At 43.2% G+C, this 18,037-nt stretch overlaps 1 long non-coding RNA gene across 3 annotated transcripts in view; it reads right to left on the bottom strand.

Annotated features, from left to right (window-relative positions):
• The window catches only part of Gm32499, an 84,166-nt gene that overhangs the window by 35,532 nt on the left and 30,597 nt on the right, over positions 1-18,037 (bottom strand). For 2 of the 3 annotated variants that reach the window (XR_875104.2, XR_001781611.2), the window contains exon 1: positions 5,382-5,516. The exons of the other annotated variant lie outside the window; for it this stretch is intronic. This is a non-coding gene — a long non-coding RNA (predicted gene, 32499). Of the gene's footprint in view, positions 1-5,381; positions 5,517-18,037 lie in introns of those variants that run through there. 3 annotated transcript variants of the gene reach the window in all.

Genomic DNA, 18,037 nt, shown 5'->3' with positions numbered 1-18,037 from the left:
TAGGACGGGCAACACCTGTCAACCTTACCACAGCCTTCGACACACTGGGAACTTGCCCATGGCCAACCAACACTGGGCTCATCCCTCCAAGAATCACCATATGCATCAAAGAGATGTTTCCTTGACATTCTCAAGTTTCCCAGAAAACAGGCCACCTGGACCCACTTTTCTCTTTAACTGTATTTGAGGAGTGGAACTTTAATTTCCAACAAAGTTTTCTTTCCAGAGACTATGTCTACTGGCTTCCTAAGATCCTTGGCCCTGTAGAATGCACATCTGTTGAAAGAACACCCTAATGGCCACTCTCGATTATCTGTAAGCCTTGCATGGGACAGGGACAGGGATTTAAATTAAAAGAGGGTTCCATGAGAGAAAGAGACAGAGAGATTGTAGAGAGACAGGGATTAGAAAGGAATGGAACTTTTAAACTCATAAAGAGAATGGAACTGTACCTACCTCACGAATTAAAAGGAATGCAGTAAATACTATGCTGGAAGATCAAAGCTCATCTCTGACATTTACAGCCTGGGTGTCCTGAGGAAAACAGTAGCTCTCCAGAAGCCCACTTTCCCAACATTGGTTTGTTAGTCAACAAAACACCCAAGGTAATTCCATGGATTTAACCTGAAATGCCCCCCATAGGTACATGTTCTGGGCAGTTGTTCTTCAGATGAGCAATTATGTAGGTGCTGTGAAGCCGTCAGGGCTTGAGAGCTGGCTGGTGGAAGAAGATTAGCAGGGATAATAAGCATCTGATGGTTGTACCATCCCTATTTCCATCTTCCTCCTGCTTCCTGCTCTACTGCGATGTGAAGGTCCTCTACCATGTGCTCCTGATGCCATAACCATCTGAAATGTCAACGTAAACATATCTCCTTTACTTCTCTGGCATTTTGGTCACAGAGATATGAACATAACTGATTCACATAATCAGCTTTTAGTGACAGGAAGTGTGTTCACTTTGGCTCATGGTTCTGAGGCTTGTGGTAAGATGACCCTTTGTCTCTGGACTTGCAGGGGGGCAGCACTGGATGTTGGGCTGGGAGGGAGAGCACAACAGAGAAGGACGAAATGCTGCCATCAATGTCACCCTCAGGGCTTTCCTCTGGGGACTAGAGGACTTCCTACAAGGCCTAACCAGTTGAAGGTTATACCTTCCAACAGCATCCCAAGCTGACAGGCTTTAATGCAGAAACTTTTCCTGGATGCTCTTCCAGTCACCCAGCACACAGATCTCTCCTGAGAACTCTTAGCTCCCTTCCTGGCACATAATAGAGCAAAGAGCTAAGTCTGATATCTTGGTGACAGGCGCCGTCCCGTTTGGTGCAATTGTTTAAATGATAGACCCAGATTTTGGAGAAATGGAAGACGAACCAGCAAATTGATAATAACAAGCACGGTGTAGCAAGAAAACCATTTTAAATGGGAAATGTGTCATACTATGATGCTGCCAGACAAGTGTGGGGGCAGAAGTGGTCTCTTTCCTCGTCTTCACAGGAGACATATTTATTCACTTAGAGCAAAAGCAGATTAGCAAGAGGAGAGAGAAGAGAGCAGCTCCATCTGGTTCATAAGGCACAGGAGCCTCCAGGAAGTGGGGCTGCGGTGTAGAAACATGATTGGACGGAAAGAGTATGAGTTTGTGACTACAGGAGTATCTGTGCAGAATCTTCTCAGTCTGTGTACAGAATTCCCTCTCCAAGGTAGTAAGTAACTGCTTTTGCACTTTCCCTTCAGTGCTAGGGATTGAACCCTGGGCTTGGGGCATGCTAAGCAAACAATCTGTCACTGAGCTACAACCCCAGCCCTGCAGAAACATTTTTGGAATAGGGTGCTATACCTATAATCAAATAAGGGAAGTCAGGGTTTCTTTATGTCTATTACACAGAAAGACAAGAAAGATTGGAGGAATATTTTAGTTTTATTAGCAGTTTTGAGGAGAAAATTGCTGAAGGAATTCTGGCCACCATGGCTATGGTAAGCCTTCCGCTTCTCCCAATTACCTCAACCTTGCAAAAAATCCATTAGATTACGTTCCTAAAGCTAGCCACCAAGCCTTTTCCATTATGTGACTACCTCTTCCTCCCGAGGCTGACCACCAAGGCCCAGCTATCAAAGTACTGAAGTCTAGCAATCAAAAGCCCCCTTTGGCTCACCTAATTAATATGCCCAATTAAAACTAAACACCTTATCCTAGCACAAGGTCTCCATTTTACCATTATAAATCACCATTTTCATATGGGCCACCATTTGTCTCCTCTCTATCCAGACAAATGCCTCTCCCCCCGCCTCCCTTACTCCCTTTTCCTTCTCACTCATCCTCTATCTCCTACCTTTGTCTCTTATTCATTGCCATTGGCCCATATGGGACAAATATGTCTCCTTTAGGCTGCGAACTTGGTCTTTTCCTTTCATTTTTTGTCTTTTCAAGCCCACCTGTAGAAAGAATTCTAACCTATGGGTTACTTCAAGAGAAAATGAAGGATGCGAAACTGGAGTATGGTTTTCTGGGATCAGTACAAGGTAGTGCCTATTTGGACTGCTGGATAAATACATCATAATAGAAAGTCTAGAGCCAAGGCCTGAATACACATAGCCATTACCACATATGTGACTGGATGGCCTGGTAGGCAGAGCAGGGACAGCAGTGTTGGCAATGTAGAAAGTAAAGCAGTAAGTCTTTTAGATAACAAATGGAAGGTGTTTATAACCATATTGTCAGCTCAGATTTGTTAAGTAGCACCCCACAAGATGCCAATCATAAAGCAAAAGGGGAAAGAAATTAAAGTCACATTAAAATGAAAAGGTTCTGGACCTAGTAACCTGGTATTAACCTGCAAGTCCCAATGCTAGAGAGGCTGAGGCAGACAGATGTATTCCAAGTTGGAGGTCAGTTTGGGTTCCAGGGGAAATCCCTTGTTTAAAACAAACAAAACCCAACCGAAAACAAAACATAGCCCTAAGCCCTGCAACAAGCACCTTAAAGCCAAGTTGCAATATACTCAAAAAGCTGAAAAATAGTCTTCCCATGGAAACCTGAGGGGGCCATCTTCCTTTGCGAAAACCCAGGCAATCGCAACAGCCTTTTCAGGCGGGCCAATAAATGAAAGGGAGAAAGCTCTCTCCCTCTCTCCTAGATAGGAAGTGAAAAGCACTTATCTCTAACATCAAAGCCAGCAGAGATTAGACTTCAGAAGGGGTTAGCCTGGCAGGTTACACTCCGAGGCTATTGCAAGGTATTTATAAAATATGAGGAAATGAAGTACCAATAAATGAACCTCAGAATTTTGTCTCTTACCACCTCAAATTGCAAACACTTGGAGGCTCTGCTCATTGTGCAATAAAGACAACCTCTTCAGTAGGCAGTGAGCAGGGTTTACTGAACATATAGAGGATATTTGCAGTTCTGTGAAGTTTAAAAGAAACCCTGTCTCGAAAAGCAAAAAAAAAAAAAAAAAAAAAAAAGAAAGAAAGAAAGAAAGAAAGAAAAACAAAATAAAATAAAATTGAAGTTTATGCTGCAGATGGTAGGGTCTGAATACCAATCGTTAACTTTACTGAGTAAATTATTTGATCAAAAAAGTAAGCTCGCCTCTTGCCAGAAACTCTCATTTTGCCTGGGGATCTGATAATGATACCCCAGATCTTACAAAGTTCAGCTTACAGAGGGAGGAAGATGTGGCAAATGGTGGTACATAGCCGTACATCTTACTGGGAGGCTGTTGAGCTGTGATGTGGGATCTGTTATGAGGAGACTGGTGGCCCCTCACACCAGGGCCCTTTTCCAATATGGCTGGAAGAATGTATTCCCTACCAGCTATCACTCCTGACATAGCAGTGTTTCCTACATGAAGTAAGTATCTGCGGCGTGGCATACCTGATATCAGGGGAGCTCAGTCACTCCTTGGTTTCTGTTACGAGTATGAGCTCTGGGTTTCTTTCTTTTCTTTTGATCAAACATGACTTTTATTTCATTTTTTAACTAAAAGCTTTGCTTCTGTGCAATATCATTTCTCTCTCTCTCTCTGTTCCTTTCTTCCTTCCTTTCTTTCTTTCTTTCTTTCTTTCTTTCTTTCTTTCTTTCTTTCTTTCTTTCTTTCTAACTGAAAAGATTTCTACTTTATTTTTTTAACACTATAGATTTTATTCCCCTCCTGGTCCACTCTCTGACTGTTCTGCATACCATACCTCCTCCCCATCCCCCTGTCTCCACAAGGATGATCCCACTACCCACCCCTCACCCCACCAGACCTCTAAACTCCCTGGGCCTCCAGTCTCTTGGGGGTTAGGTGTGTCATCTCTGAATGAACACAGACGCGGCAGTCCTCTCCTGTGTATGTGTTGGGGGCCTCATATCAGCTGGTGTATGCTGTCTGGTTGGTAGTCCACTGTCTGAGATATCTCGGGGTCCAGGTTAATTGAGACTGCTGGTCCTCCTACGGGGTCACTCTCCTCCTGGAGCTCTGGGTTTCTTTTAGCAATCTCTGTTCTTTACTCTTCCCCCAAGTTTGGTATTGCTGTGCCCAAAGATGAATTCAGAAGTTCAGCGAAGGAAAGGATTTCTATTGTCATTTCCCCTCCCTTAATACATCATACTAACTACATTGTTATCGGAAAAGCATTTCACCACATGGCTTCAAATTAGGCGAGATTGCATTTGAACCTTACCACTGATTCAAAGTAGGAGGTCACAGATGCACTCCACTGGAGGGGGGAAACATTTCATTTTTATGTGTGTGTATGAGTTTTGGGCTGTGCATGGGTAAGAATACTACTATGTGCATGCAGTTCCTGAGGAGGCCACAGAGAGTGTGGAATGCTCTGGACCTGGAATGACAGACACTTGTGAGCTGCTATGTGGGCACCAGGAACCCAACCCTGTGGTTCTGGAAGGGCGGCAAGTGGGGAGACATCATTTTGCTGCAATTTTGCTGTCACTTGCTTTGTAATAAAACTAACCAACTGTATTTCTTCATTGTGGCAAAGCACAGGAAGCAAACACTTAGCATTTCAGCCGTTTTAGGTGCCATGACTCCACTGTAGTGAGCACAGCCATGACTGTACAAACACAATGCCGCTGTTCCAGAACCTCACCAAACTTCACATGCTTAGTGGTTCAGAGTAATCCTGCTTCCCATAGAAAATGAATGTGTGCTGTCAAATGATGTATCACAAAGTACCTTCTCACAGAGTGACTGCCTGGGAATGAGGACCAGAAATCAGAAGAGTTTTCCTTTGTAAATTCCACCCCCTGCCTAAATTCAGAGAGAGGCATCACGGGTGGTCCAGAATGGATGCTAAGCTGTAACCTGCGAACCTGGTTTTCTACCCCCACTCTGTTTGATACAATTGTTGCTCCTTAATGCAACACAATTTCTTACCTAGATCTGGTGACTCAGTGGTCTGTGCATGGCTCAGTGATGGACTGCTTGTTTGCATGCAACAGGCCACCAAGTTTGATACCTCGAATTACAAGAAACAAAGGAACTCTCTTTGTTGGAACCAGCTGTGGTCAGTTTCTGAATCCTCCCAAGCTCATCAAACCATTGTTCCATTGTTACGTCGCTTTAGCAGGAGTTCCAAATCCCTGTCACCTGAAGGCAGTCCATCTGCGTCCTGCTCCCTAGTCCACTCCAGACATTCATCAACACTGATCCTAGTGGTGCTGGGCTGTCTTCAACAAGAGTCATGTTAGGTACATTTAAGCCAAGTTTCCTTTTCCCTGGTGGTGCCACTTAAGACTTTGCAGTCTGCTGTTCCCACTCCTTGGCTATAAAACCCTTTTCCCTGTGCACTGCTAGGAATTGACCCCGTTACAGCCTTTCCTCCCTTTCCCCCAGTCCTGTTTTCACTGCCCTAACCAGTGTCCTCTGGTTTGCTGTTTCAGAGATCATCCTACTCCTCCAGGGAGCCACCCCTGCAGCCCTAGGCCAGTCTCCAAGGGACAATGCCCAGCAACCTGACCACAAAGGACAGAATTAGATGCTAAAGAAGCTCTCTGTACTAATTGACTGGTTCTTCCTCTGCTGGGTCCCTTTGCCATCTAATCCATCCCAGAGACATGGCAGCCTGCCCTGCCTGAGCCTCTCAGAGTGGAGAGGCTTGACATCTCAGTAAGATCAATTGCAAAAATGAACAGCTAAGCATCGCTCATTATATAACCCAAAGGTCTTAATTCCCCGAGTAATAATGCCAATAACTGTTTTCTGGGACTCGCCAAGGGAAGATGACATCTGGGTTTGATTTTTACAGGGAGATGAAGGGTCAGGATGACGAAGTGAGTGTTTCCAAACATACCCGTTAGCATGAGGAATGGCTTGGCTGTGCTTCTCCCTGCTCTCCTGTGTGAACCTCAGATTAAATCACAATCCCACCCAGTTCTCTTCCAATGTGAAATAATACAACCATTTATTTAAAATGAAAAGAAAAAATAGAACCGTAAGTTGCTGTATCATAGGCAAAAGTCTTAAGAAATCTGTGATAAATCGTCTCCATTTTAAACATAATCCGTAGAACACTCTAATGAAACACATTATCCCTCACTGGCCTGCGAAGGTGATCGCGAAATGTCCTGCTTTTCCACCAGTCAAAACTGTATCTAAGTTATCAGAACATGACTCTGTACATGTGTCCCCATAACCCAGAATAGGGCCCGGCAAAGGGCAAGCACTCAGTCCGTATTGTTGAGAGAAGCTCTCACCATGGAAACCAGCGATATGTGGGTAATGACACAGAGCTCAGGCTGAGGACAGCTGAGAGGCCCACACCTCAGGAGGCCCCTGTGGCAGCACACATTTAGGTTGTCCCTCTCTTCTCTCTCTTTCCTGCTGGCTTGTCCACGCTTAGGGGTCCCTTTCTATTTTTCTCCCAACATTGTCTGTACGACTTCTCTTCTCTCTCGGCATAGCTTCCTCTGCCTCCTTTATTTATGCTTTCTCCCCATTCCCATCCCGAGGCATCTCCTCCCTTCCCAGCTTTCCCATTTATTACAAACACACGAAACTGAGCCATATGTCAAATCAGATTCTACCCTATTCTTATAAGTTCCCTATTTTCCTCATGGAACATTGAAATATCTCTATGTGGCAAGAAACAACAAATCATTTCTTATTAATATATGACAAAAAAAGAAAAAAAAATATTACCATAACGAGATGAGAAATATCCCTCTCACTTGGACATTCTAGTAGCAGAAAGTTGGCTGTTTCTGTGGTGAGGGTAGTAAGTTACCCTACTGCAGGAAGTGACTCTATCCCCATGACGATTCTGTGAACAGAGCTCAGTGAGGAACACAAAAGAAAGACAGGAATTTTCTGGAGATGAAAGATCACTTTGCACATTTAAACAGGATGTTTAAGTTGGTGTTGGACTGAAGTATTCATGTAAAACTAATCTGGACACAGTATGGAGCACTTGTCTGTAATCCCAAAAATGAGGAGACAGAGACAAGAGGGTGTGTGGGGCTCTCTGGCCAGCCAGTCTAACAGAATCCATGATCTCTAAGGTCAGTGGACCGCTGTGTCTTGAACAATAAAAAAGAGAATAACTAAGAGAGATTTGACATCAACTTCTGGCCATGTGCACATGTGTGCACACACATAGATCAAAATGAACCCTTCCCATTGAGTCAGAAGGATAGACAACAAAATCAATCAACTGTGTCCACGTGGTCCTATCATACTATCGTACTGTGATTTAATAACACTGGAAAATAATATTAGAAATTCCTACTATATACCCAATATTGTGTTTTATAAAAAGAAAGAAAGAAGGACTATGTTTGGTGGATGTGTAGTTAGATGTGGGGTAAGTGGGTCCCTCTGCAGGCCCATGCTGAGGCATCCCTTCCCCCGAGGGACCAGCCACAGGACGGTATAGTATAGAATAGAGTTTATACGTGGCATGGGGAGGGGAGTTGAGAGGGTAGTAAAGACAAAGAAAAGCAGAGAGAGGGTAGAGAAGTAGAGGCCAGCTATGAGAACATGGAGAAAGAGAGGGTAAGGGACAAGAGGACAGAGCAGTAGCAAGAAGGCAAGAGAGAGGAGGGGGCAAACAGTTCTTTTTATAGTGAGTCAGGCACCCCTGTGTGCAGTGGAGCCTAGACAAAAAAAAAAAAAAAAGCTAACACCTAAGTTTTCAAGACTTTTTAAAAATTAAGTGGATTTTTGTGGATAATTTACATTTTTCCCTCTAAATATGACACAACTCTTTGTTTTTTCTTTTAAAAACAGGTAAAAAAATCATGTTCGGAAGACAGTGGTCAGTTCCTTTTCCTGTGTACATCTCCGGGTTCCCTTCTTCTGCAGGCTCAAGATTGAGGATTTGGGGATGAGTCTCCCTGTGCCCCCAGAGGCCTTTGTTCTCCCCTGGAGCTTCGTAAGTGCTTATTAGAAGTAGGTAAGTGGACTGTCACTTGGTGGGATGGAGACTACTCTCTCTCTCTCTCTCTCTCTCTCTCTCTCTCTCTCTCTGTGTGTGTGTGTGTGTGTGTGTGTGTGTGTGTGTATGTGTGTATGGGGAAGCTGAATAGTCCGAGAACAAAGAGAAAAGAAAATAACACACTTTGCCATTTCTATAACTTTTACTGAGAATTTCCTTTTGAGGCCATAAATTCATTTCTTTCAAATAAAAGGCTTTGCTGAATAAAAATATTTTTTTTTAAAAAGCCTCTTCAATTGCTCCCCCTTTCTGTTGGAGATGAACCCATTAGTCGCTCTCTTCGTTATAATTAAGCTTGATACAGCGTAACTGGAAGCATTTATGTGAGTGCTAAAGACTTGTTATCACCTTAATATGAAGCAGCAAGCCAAAGAATAGACTATATTCCCTCAGATCCGAAGAGCATAGTCTCCCTTTGTTCTGATGCCAAGGGAAGGCAGATGACTCAGGCTGGGGACTGACCCTTTGTCCTGACCATACTGTTCTACTCAAGTCAGATTGCCTCACATGTACAGGTACAGTCATACCTGACTAGAGATCGTAGGGGATCCTTAAGCCAGACAGACAACCTGTCGAGGAGAGTGGAGGACCAGGGGAAGGCGGATGGTGTGCACAGGGAGAAACAAGTCTTGCCAATGGACTGTTAGGTAAAGAAATCTAGAGGTCTGGTCTCCAGCAAGATCTTGGCAGAAATTTGCAATTATGTTGCCTTCTATGTGGGTGTTTCCAGAAATTTGCAATTATGTTACCCTCCTTGTGGGTGTTTATCTGCAACACTACCTGTGGTTCTCTAACTGGAACTTTTTGATGCAATACAAAGACTGATAATGAACAAATATTTGTGTCCAATGAAAACTACCTATAGTTTACTATGCAATGAATCTGCATCTGTTTGTGTATTCAACTGACTCAGTGACAAACAGTGCAGGAAAATTCGATTTAGAAAAATTAATTATTTGCCTATGAAAAGCTTATTTTCTTATTTCTTCATTTGAGCAGAAAAGTGACTTTTGAAAGGCAGACGTTGGCTACTTGAAGAGATGCAAATGAGGGTGTGTGTGTGACAAGGTATGAAAAGCCAAGTGGGATTCACTGGGGAAAGTGAGAAAGGAACCCCAGATGAACTCCGGTTCACTGGGAGCTTTTCACAAACACAGCCTTAAAGAGTTATCATTCCTGGGCCTAATTCTGAAAACAGTAGTGTTACTTTTGTCTGTGGAGTTCCAGCCCAGGAGAATGGAGCTATTGAGAAGGGGGTAGGACCTTTAAGAGCCAGGGCATCATTGAGGGGGACGTCTCCAGTTCACTGAAAGGAGTTGTGGGTTCTTGGTTCCTTCTTCCTGTCTCTACCTTCTGAACACAGAGCAGGCAGTTCTGCTGTGTCTCTCACCAATGTAGTGATGTTCCACCACAGGGCCAGAGCAACAGACTCAGTTAGCCATGAGCTACCGCCTCTAAAACAGTCAAAATTAACCTTCTCTTAGGGGATGGTGAGATGGTTCAGCAGTTAAGAGCACAGGCTGATCTTAAGGATGGCTACAGGAGTGAAAGCTGTGTGTGTCCCAGCCCACTTGAGCAGTGTGTGTCCCAGCAGGCAAGCCCTCAGGCCCTGGAAGACCATACAGAGACTGAACAGAGTAGTAGACTGAGAAATCCCACTGCTCTGTACACACACTAAGGATGTTTCCAGAATAGTTGGCTTCTTATTTTAAATAAAAGAGGTGGATTTCTGCGGCGTCCTAGTCCTAGTCACACTGATGCCCCTGGTAGGGCTAACCCAGAGAATTATCCTTCTCTTTCTTCAAAAGTTCTGTCCTGGGCAAACTTTACCGTTCAGCATCCAGACATAAACCACATTATCATACTGTGCTCCTGATTTCCCGGACCACGGGTTCTCTGCGGCCGGCAGAGATTCTTATCTTCCTGTCTCCTGTGATGTTATGCTGTGTGTCAAGTGTGGGATGAGTAACGTTACACAGTTCCCTTTTGTTTTCCCTGCCTGATGGAATTGCAGCAACCCACAGCAGCGGGCCTCAAAAGGTGAAGCACAATAGGACATTCTATTTGATGATCAACACAGTGAACGGAACGCAGTGGAATGCCCTGTGTGGAACAAATATTCACTCAGAGGCACAACACAACATTGACTCTGATGTCGTTCCTTAAGGGGTCTGCATGGTTTAGACAGGGAATGTTAGGATCCGTCCGGGGGAGTGCATCTCTTGGAAGCCATTTCTCTAGGTGTCTTAAGAATGCCTCGGGTGACGCAGATTATTTAATTTCTTTTTGACAGGTACATAAAACCCAACAGGCTGGTGGAAATAGGACAAGAAACAGGGAAGCCAACCTTGTGGAGAGGTTTTCACTGACAAAACACAATAGAATCAAACAGCTTTCCCCTTTGCAGTTAATATGATTTTACTCTTAGATGACTCAGAAGGTGGAACTAAAAGAAAAGCTTTAAGGACTATTTTTTTTCCTTTTGGAAATCACAATACTATATTGCTATATAAATATTTGAAAAAACCAACAGTTTTTCCTACTCATAACCAGGCATTCCAACACGGAAACAGTGCCAGATTCCATTCACGACAGCTACTAAAGCTACACATAACTGAAAATATATCTGTTGAGAAATTCACAAGCCTGGGGTGCATATTTCAGGATTAATATTTTAGTGAAGTCATAAAACAAGATTTCTGCAAATGGAGATGTCATATCTTTGAGCGAGGAGATTCAACATCATAGAAGCACTTCCAACACGATGTGACTCAATCAGAATCCTAACGGGCTGTTTGCACACTCAGACCTCAGGGTTAACTGAGGAGATGAATTCTAACTTACACATGGAGGAATATACTCGACTTCTGAGGATGCTTTGGAAAAGACACAATGGGACTTATGTTCTAGGTGTGTAAGCGAATGTCAGAGTCATCCCAATCAAAACAGTGTGGCTGTGGCATACAGTCAGGTATACTGATAAACAAAGAGTGGAACTGAGAACCCAATTCAAAAATGCCTGGATTCCTAACATAAGATAAACATTATTTGGGCAGCAAGAAAGTGTAGATGCGTTTATACAAAATTATAAATGACTTTTAGGTTAAAGATCTAGGTGAAAGATAAAATAATTTTAATGTCATAGTAAAATTCAACAGTTATTCTTTTTTGTTTTAAGCCATTGAGGAGGGAAGTTGCTTTTAGGTCTGGTAACACAGATGAAATTAAAAAGATGAAAAATAAAAATGTAACCTCTTCTCATCTCTGATTACATGTTGACTCCATTAGATCATGGGGACAGATATAAAACTTGTATCTGAAGGCAAGTCACCCGAGGTCACAGAACTCAGCACAGACAGAGAACAAAGGGCTACTCAGAGTATGAGAATATTTAACCAATGTGAAATATGCACACTGCTTTAGTTCAGTAGTTCTTACCCTTGAATTAGCCAAGAGCTGCCTAGAATGTTTGTTTAAACAGTACCCAGGCCCTACCCTTGGCTTCTCATTAAATAGATCAGATTAGGGCCTGAGAACTAGAACTTCTGATAAGCCTACCATGCCCATGCTTCCAAGGGCATCCTCATTAGGCAATGCTGTGGTATACACTTCTGTATGCAGAACGCCATGGTGCTCATATGTGCACTATACTGAAAGTCACCAATAAGCACACACTTTGATCCTCCTTGTTTTAGGGGTGCATTCATGTAGCAGGATGCAGAAGCAGAGGCAGCAAGATAAACAGGGACTGAAGGCGAGACCAGTAGTAGAACTGCTGTTAGGCCAAGTCAAGGTTGCCTAAGGGCAGAGTAATGGCGATCTGGCACATCACAGAATAAAGTCAATGGCAGAGACACCCAAGGGTGGATTCTCTTCGAGAAAGTAAAGGAAGGAGGTGAGAAATGTCAGAATCAAAAATGTCAGAATTCTGGAAATCACCCAGGACTTGGAATAAACCAGGGAGTCATCCTCCAAGAGCAGGCTTGAACTTCCTTCGGTCCCATCCTCTGCTCCTCACAGGAATCAGCTGGGGACATCTTGTTTTTAAAAATCCTACAGCAACTCAGAAGGGCAGCTCCTGAAGACGGCAGCTGAGCCCTAGCAAAGTTCTGTCCCCACACCCACAATGCTGTCACTTGTCTCGGAGCTCACTAGAATCTCCTCTTCTCTGCTTTCTCTGTATTTAAGGAATGGCCTAATGCCCACAGACTTCCTCCCAAATGACATTTTTGAGCTTAAAAAAAAATCATTCATTTGTACTTTGACCATCCAACCCCATGTTATGATGTACTATTAAGTTTTACATATATACAATGCATTCAGTCATCCCCAACTAACTCTTCCCAGCGAGCTCAGACAGAGAAGTATGGAATGCTCACCCCACTGAGATCAAGACCCCTCCTTTATATAAGTTCTTTTTCCACATTCACACCTGTTTCTTTTGTTTTGTGATCCACTCTGTATGACCAAGAGCATCTACCATGGGCTTTGGAATTGTCCCTTGGAGATTAGTGGGCTCATCAGTGGGAACACAACTGACGACAGTGACTTCCCTTCTCAGAATCTTTCAGTAACCAATAATTAAGGTTCACCACCCCTCCCTAAACACACACACACACACACACACACACACACACATGCACATGCACACACACACACTGCCAGCGATAGGATTCTCCCAATCTGTGTGGATACGATGTCACTGGCTCTATTCTGTACCCCACTTGTAACCCACAAATCAGGGCTTAAAGGTCATTCCTGGGCCAGGCCAGTGCATGATGTGTTTAGTGCTTCCCTACTTGGAGGGATGGAGTTGCCATGTGCATGGAGTTGTCACATCCTCCCTGCATCCCTACAGGGAATCATAGCCAGAATAAGTTCGCTCTCTTCCTGAAAAACCTACCACTGAAGAGGAACCCATCTCACCTAAGGTAGGCAGCTAAAGCGCCTACAGAAGGGACACATGGACTCCCTTCTGAGGTGACCAGCACGTACCAGCATGTTCTGTTCCTGAGTGGGGGCATTTCTGTATCAATCACCTGAGATTTCTTCTTCCTCAGTACTTTAGTTGGTATAAATTGACAAAAAACTAACCAGCACAGTATCTATTTGCAGAGACACTAAGACATTGGCGACCTGAGGCCTCTGAGTCTGTTTCTACTCCGGACACTCAAGAAACACAAAGATTTGGAGGCTCTCCTGACCTGCACGCCCCTCCAATTTCCTAAAAAAAAAAAAAAAAGAGGAAAACCCCACTGAGCAGTAAGCTTCATCAAAAGTTACCAGGCAGCACTTCCAATTATGAAGAAAGACAAGAAAGACACTGAAAAATGCTTCCTAAATCACCAATAACAGAAAACAAATGTTCCATTCTTGCCATGGGAAAGATGGAATTAACTTTCTATCCTCTATCCAGAAAATGATATGACAAAAGTATTGTCTTAGGAAGAGGCAATAAAAGAGTGTATGGAGGGGGAAAAAAAACCAAAACAAAACCCTGGAGCCATGAGTATCACAGGGTTTAGACAGGAAACCATTAAGCACAGCAAGTTCACACAATTTTCCAAAATAGAAGAGGTTAATGATAGTAGGTCGCTTCTTATGATATATAGTTGCATGATTTTACCCATGTTATTATCTAATTATAACCTTTCACCTAAGTAGATGGCCGAGTTTTCTCCTGCTGCTCTGATAAAACACTGGTCAAAAGCTCCTTAGCGGGGAAAGGGTTTATGTGGGTTAGGCTTCCAGGTCACCCACTGTCACTGAAGGAAAACTCAGCAGAACTTGAAGCACAAACCATGGAGAAACATTGCTTGTTGGCTCACTCTGGGGGTTGTGCTAACTTAAATATACACTTAGTTATACATTTACTTATACAGCCCTGGACCAACTGCCCACAGGGGGTGGGCCCTTCCACATCAGTTAGCAATAAAGATAATACCTGGCAGAGACACTCACAGACCGACCCGCCAAAGACAGTTACTCAGGCTGACACTCCTTTCTAGGGTAACTGTCGTCAGTGTTGAGTTGATGGTGGTCAGTAATGACTAGAGCCTTTCAAATCACATCAGCCCATCCCCGAAGCTGTGCTGTACCAACCGTAGGCAGAACTACATAGAACTACATACTACATAGGTGGCGTTAGACTAGGCAGGACCCCTTCAATTCGTTGTGAAATATTCCAAATTATCATCACGAATTTGATCCTGGAAGCCACTTTGAACTTTCCCAACCTTTCTAGGTTGGGACTCCTACTCCTTTGCCATTACTGATGTGTTGTTTGCATTCTCCTTTGATTTAATTATCTTTGTTAGCAGTTCATTTTATGAGATTCTCCAGAAACCAGATATTGCTCATGTAGATATTGTCTGTTTGCCACTCAGTTTCAATTTTCACCACCTCTGACTTTCTGCCAATAAACGCAGGCTGGATAATGTTTAGAACTTTAGCTACAGCCAAGGTGGAGTCCGTCTCCACTTCCAACGAACTTTTAGTTCAGTTTGGGAGAAGTAACAAGTGGATACTTGAATACTTAGCCTATCCCAGGTCATGGTTAGAGCCTCAAAGGAAAACAAAGTCCAGTCTGAGAGCCAGAAGAATGGGGCAGGATTGTAGGAGCAGCAGCCAGAAAGGGGTGGCCCTGGATTGGAGCCCTGGTAAAAGTGAATGTGTGGGGGGAGGGAGGGGGAGAGAGAGAGGAAGAGAGGGGAGAGGAAGAGAGAGGGAGAGGGAGAAAGGGAAGGGGGGAGGAAGAGGGAGGGAGGAAGAGGGAGAGGAGACGCTCAGGATAAATGGTACAGATTAAGAGGTGAGTGGATAGTTATTTTTCACAGTCAAATTGAGATTCCTAGCAGACCATGAAAATTCTTGAGAAATTAGGTGGACTCGCTCTTTTTCCTGTTAGATAAGAAAAAAAGTTGTTTATTAGTAATTGTAAATATTTTAATATCTATAAAAATTAGACAACACAGGTAGGAAGAGATTTACTATACAGTCTAAGAGCTCTCCATCCATGACATGGCACAGAGACTATGTCCACGGATCAGAGCCATGACTTGGAACAGAGAATACATACATGGGAAGGTTTCTGGGAAATATAGAAGATGGCAGGGCTCCGTTCTACATCAAACGGCATCGCTCTGGGTCTTATCTGGAAGGTAACATTCACACGAGCTGACTCCTCTATTACGCAACTGTTTGACTAATGTGATGGACAGATTACCTTTAGGTAACAAAATATTCTAGTTTATATTTTATTACTGTATTTGTAAAGTAAAATAAATGACCTCCTCTATGACGCTTGCTTCAAATTAGGATCAGGAGAGAACTTCGCAGACCAAGGACAGAGAACATGGGGCTAGGAAGCATACTTGGTTGTCATAGCTAAGAGGATACTAATGAGACCTATCGAGTAGAACCACAGAAGTTACCCATCATGCGGCAATGTTCAGATCAGCTTAGTCCTGTTTCTGTTCCCTTTAAAACAAAGACACCACCCATGAACTTAAAAGCAACACAGGGAAAGAAGTCATGCAAAGGCAGGAATGTTTACTGTGTGGATGAGGATGTCCTGGGAAATAAAGCATACTTGCAGGTGCAGGAGACAGAGCACAGTCCCTTGTCTTGGAGCATTCTCTATTCACTCTGGGACCTAAGTTCCCTCCACTGTACATATTTTACCTGTGAGCTGTGTGGAACATTCTAGACTGTCTATGAACAAGAACACAAGTGCCTATTACCAGCATTAGGCTGTTTGACTATCGACAGAGCTCAGCATGTATCAGGCCATTGTTCCCATGAGTACATAAACCTGTATTCTCTTCTTTACCAGATTCCTTCTTCTCTCCTCCTGGCCAAGATTAACTCTAGCACAAGGCCTTGAGTTCTGTCCTTGCCCATTACAAGGAATCCACTGCAACTTCTCCCTCCCTTTCCCCTTCATGCCCTGCCTTCTCACAAGCTCCTTCTCCTCACAACCGTTGTTTTCCACACAGCCCACATTCCCTATTTCTGGGCATGTGTTCAGAGGCACTTGCACACCCAGATGAATTGAAGCCCATTGGCAATAGCCAAGATGCACGGAATCAACCATAGTGTCCAGCAACACACAAATGACTAAAGAAAATGTGGTACATACATAAAGTATGGTCCAGCCATAAGAATGACATCCTGCCACTTACTACACTATAGAAATAGATTAAAATGTGTACAAGGGTCAGATACAGAAAAGGAAGTCCCATATATCCAGAAATAGGCAACAACTCAAAAGCAAAGCCACAATTGTTAGAGGTTACCAGTTGTTGAATTTTTGGTAAAAGGGTGCATGGCATGATCAATACATGCTATGTATAGGTAAATGTCAACTGAATTCCATTAATATGTGTAATTAATATTTGTCAATAAAAGGTTGAAAATAAACATCTAGGATCAAGTCAATAATGTTGGCATCACTACCACCACCACCACCACCTACATCATCATCATTGTTGCTTTTGGTCCTTTGCTCTACTGGAGATTTGATACTAATTTCTAGAGACCAAGTAAAGAGACAACATGTCATCACTAAAATATTTATGACCTTCTTTCTGTATGGCGAAATCACACATTAATCCAGCACCTCCTCTATGCTCCCCAGCCTTGCAGGAGCAAGCACCCAGAGCAGGGGCTGCCAATCAGAGCTTCTTAGCTGAAGTCTGATGGCTAACGGACAGCCTGTCAGCTTACAACATCCTCTTGCACTGCATCCTTTCCTGGAGCTGAGGATGAAAATGAGTGGTCTCATGTTAAATGCAAGATGTCGCTAACCTTCTACAGCTACAAGGGGGCTTCCCACAAGGGCAGCATGTTCTTGCAAATATGGCTACACGGAGCCTTCCAGTTGAATGCACAGAATGTACCACATGCTCAGTTCGAAGGTCTCCAACGTGCTGGAATGAGGCTTATTGAGAAAACTTAAAAAGCTAATTAGGTTCTGCCAGGCCATAAGGAAAAGGCTTACTAAATGAAGATAAAAGGCAAAAGTTACTTGATAATTATTTGGAAAGAGATATTTGCTGATTAAAGCCACAATCTCTTCACCTACTAAATTAGCAAGTGTTGAGGAAAAAAAAATATTAACCAGCCGAATAGTGCTGGCCATGATCTAAAGATCTAGAATGCAATAGAAGATCTTCATTGCAATAGAAACACGAAGTCATTCCCTTGCGGGGAGGATGAATCTTCTTTCAGTAAATACCACAGTCACGGGCCTAGCCATTCTGATCCTAGGAGGTTTCATAACAGTACCATAAAGAATAAGAAGAAACACACAATGATGCCCCTCAAACACTGTTCAGAGCATGAACGTAGAATCTAACACAGTACCCTCAGGTAAGGAAACAGACCACAAAACGTAAGTCATCTTTCCAACGAACATCTACCAAACACTTCCATTTCTGAATACTGTGTTATATCACTGTAATAAAACATTTGTAATTCTTAAAATTATTAATAAAAATTCTTTACTTAAAATGTGAAAGGAAATTTATGAAGCTTCGTGTTGACCTTGATGGCCGTGATGCAAAATAAGTGATTTGATTTTCTTATTTCAATAGAA

The sequence above is a fragment of the Mus musculus genome, chromosome 15 (genome assembly GCF_000001635.26).
Source record: "Mus musculus strain C57BL/6J chromosome 15, GRCm38.p6 C57BL/6J".
NCBI classification, from domain to species: Eukaryota; Metazoa; Chordata; class Mammalia; order Rodentia; family Muridae; genus Mus; species Mus musculus.
Note: the sequence above shows the minus strand (reverse complement) of the source record. Positions and strands in the feature narration are given on the sequence as shown.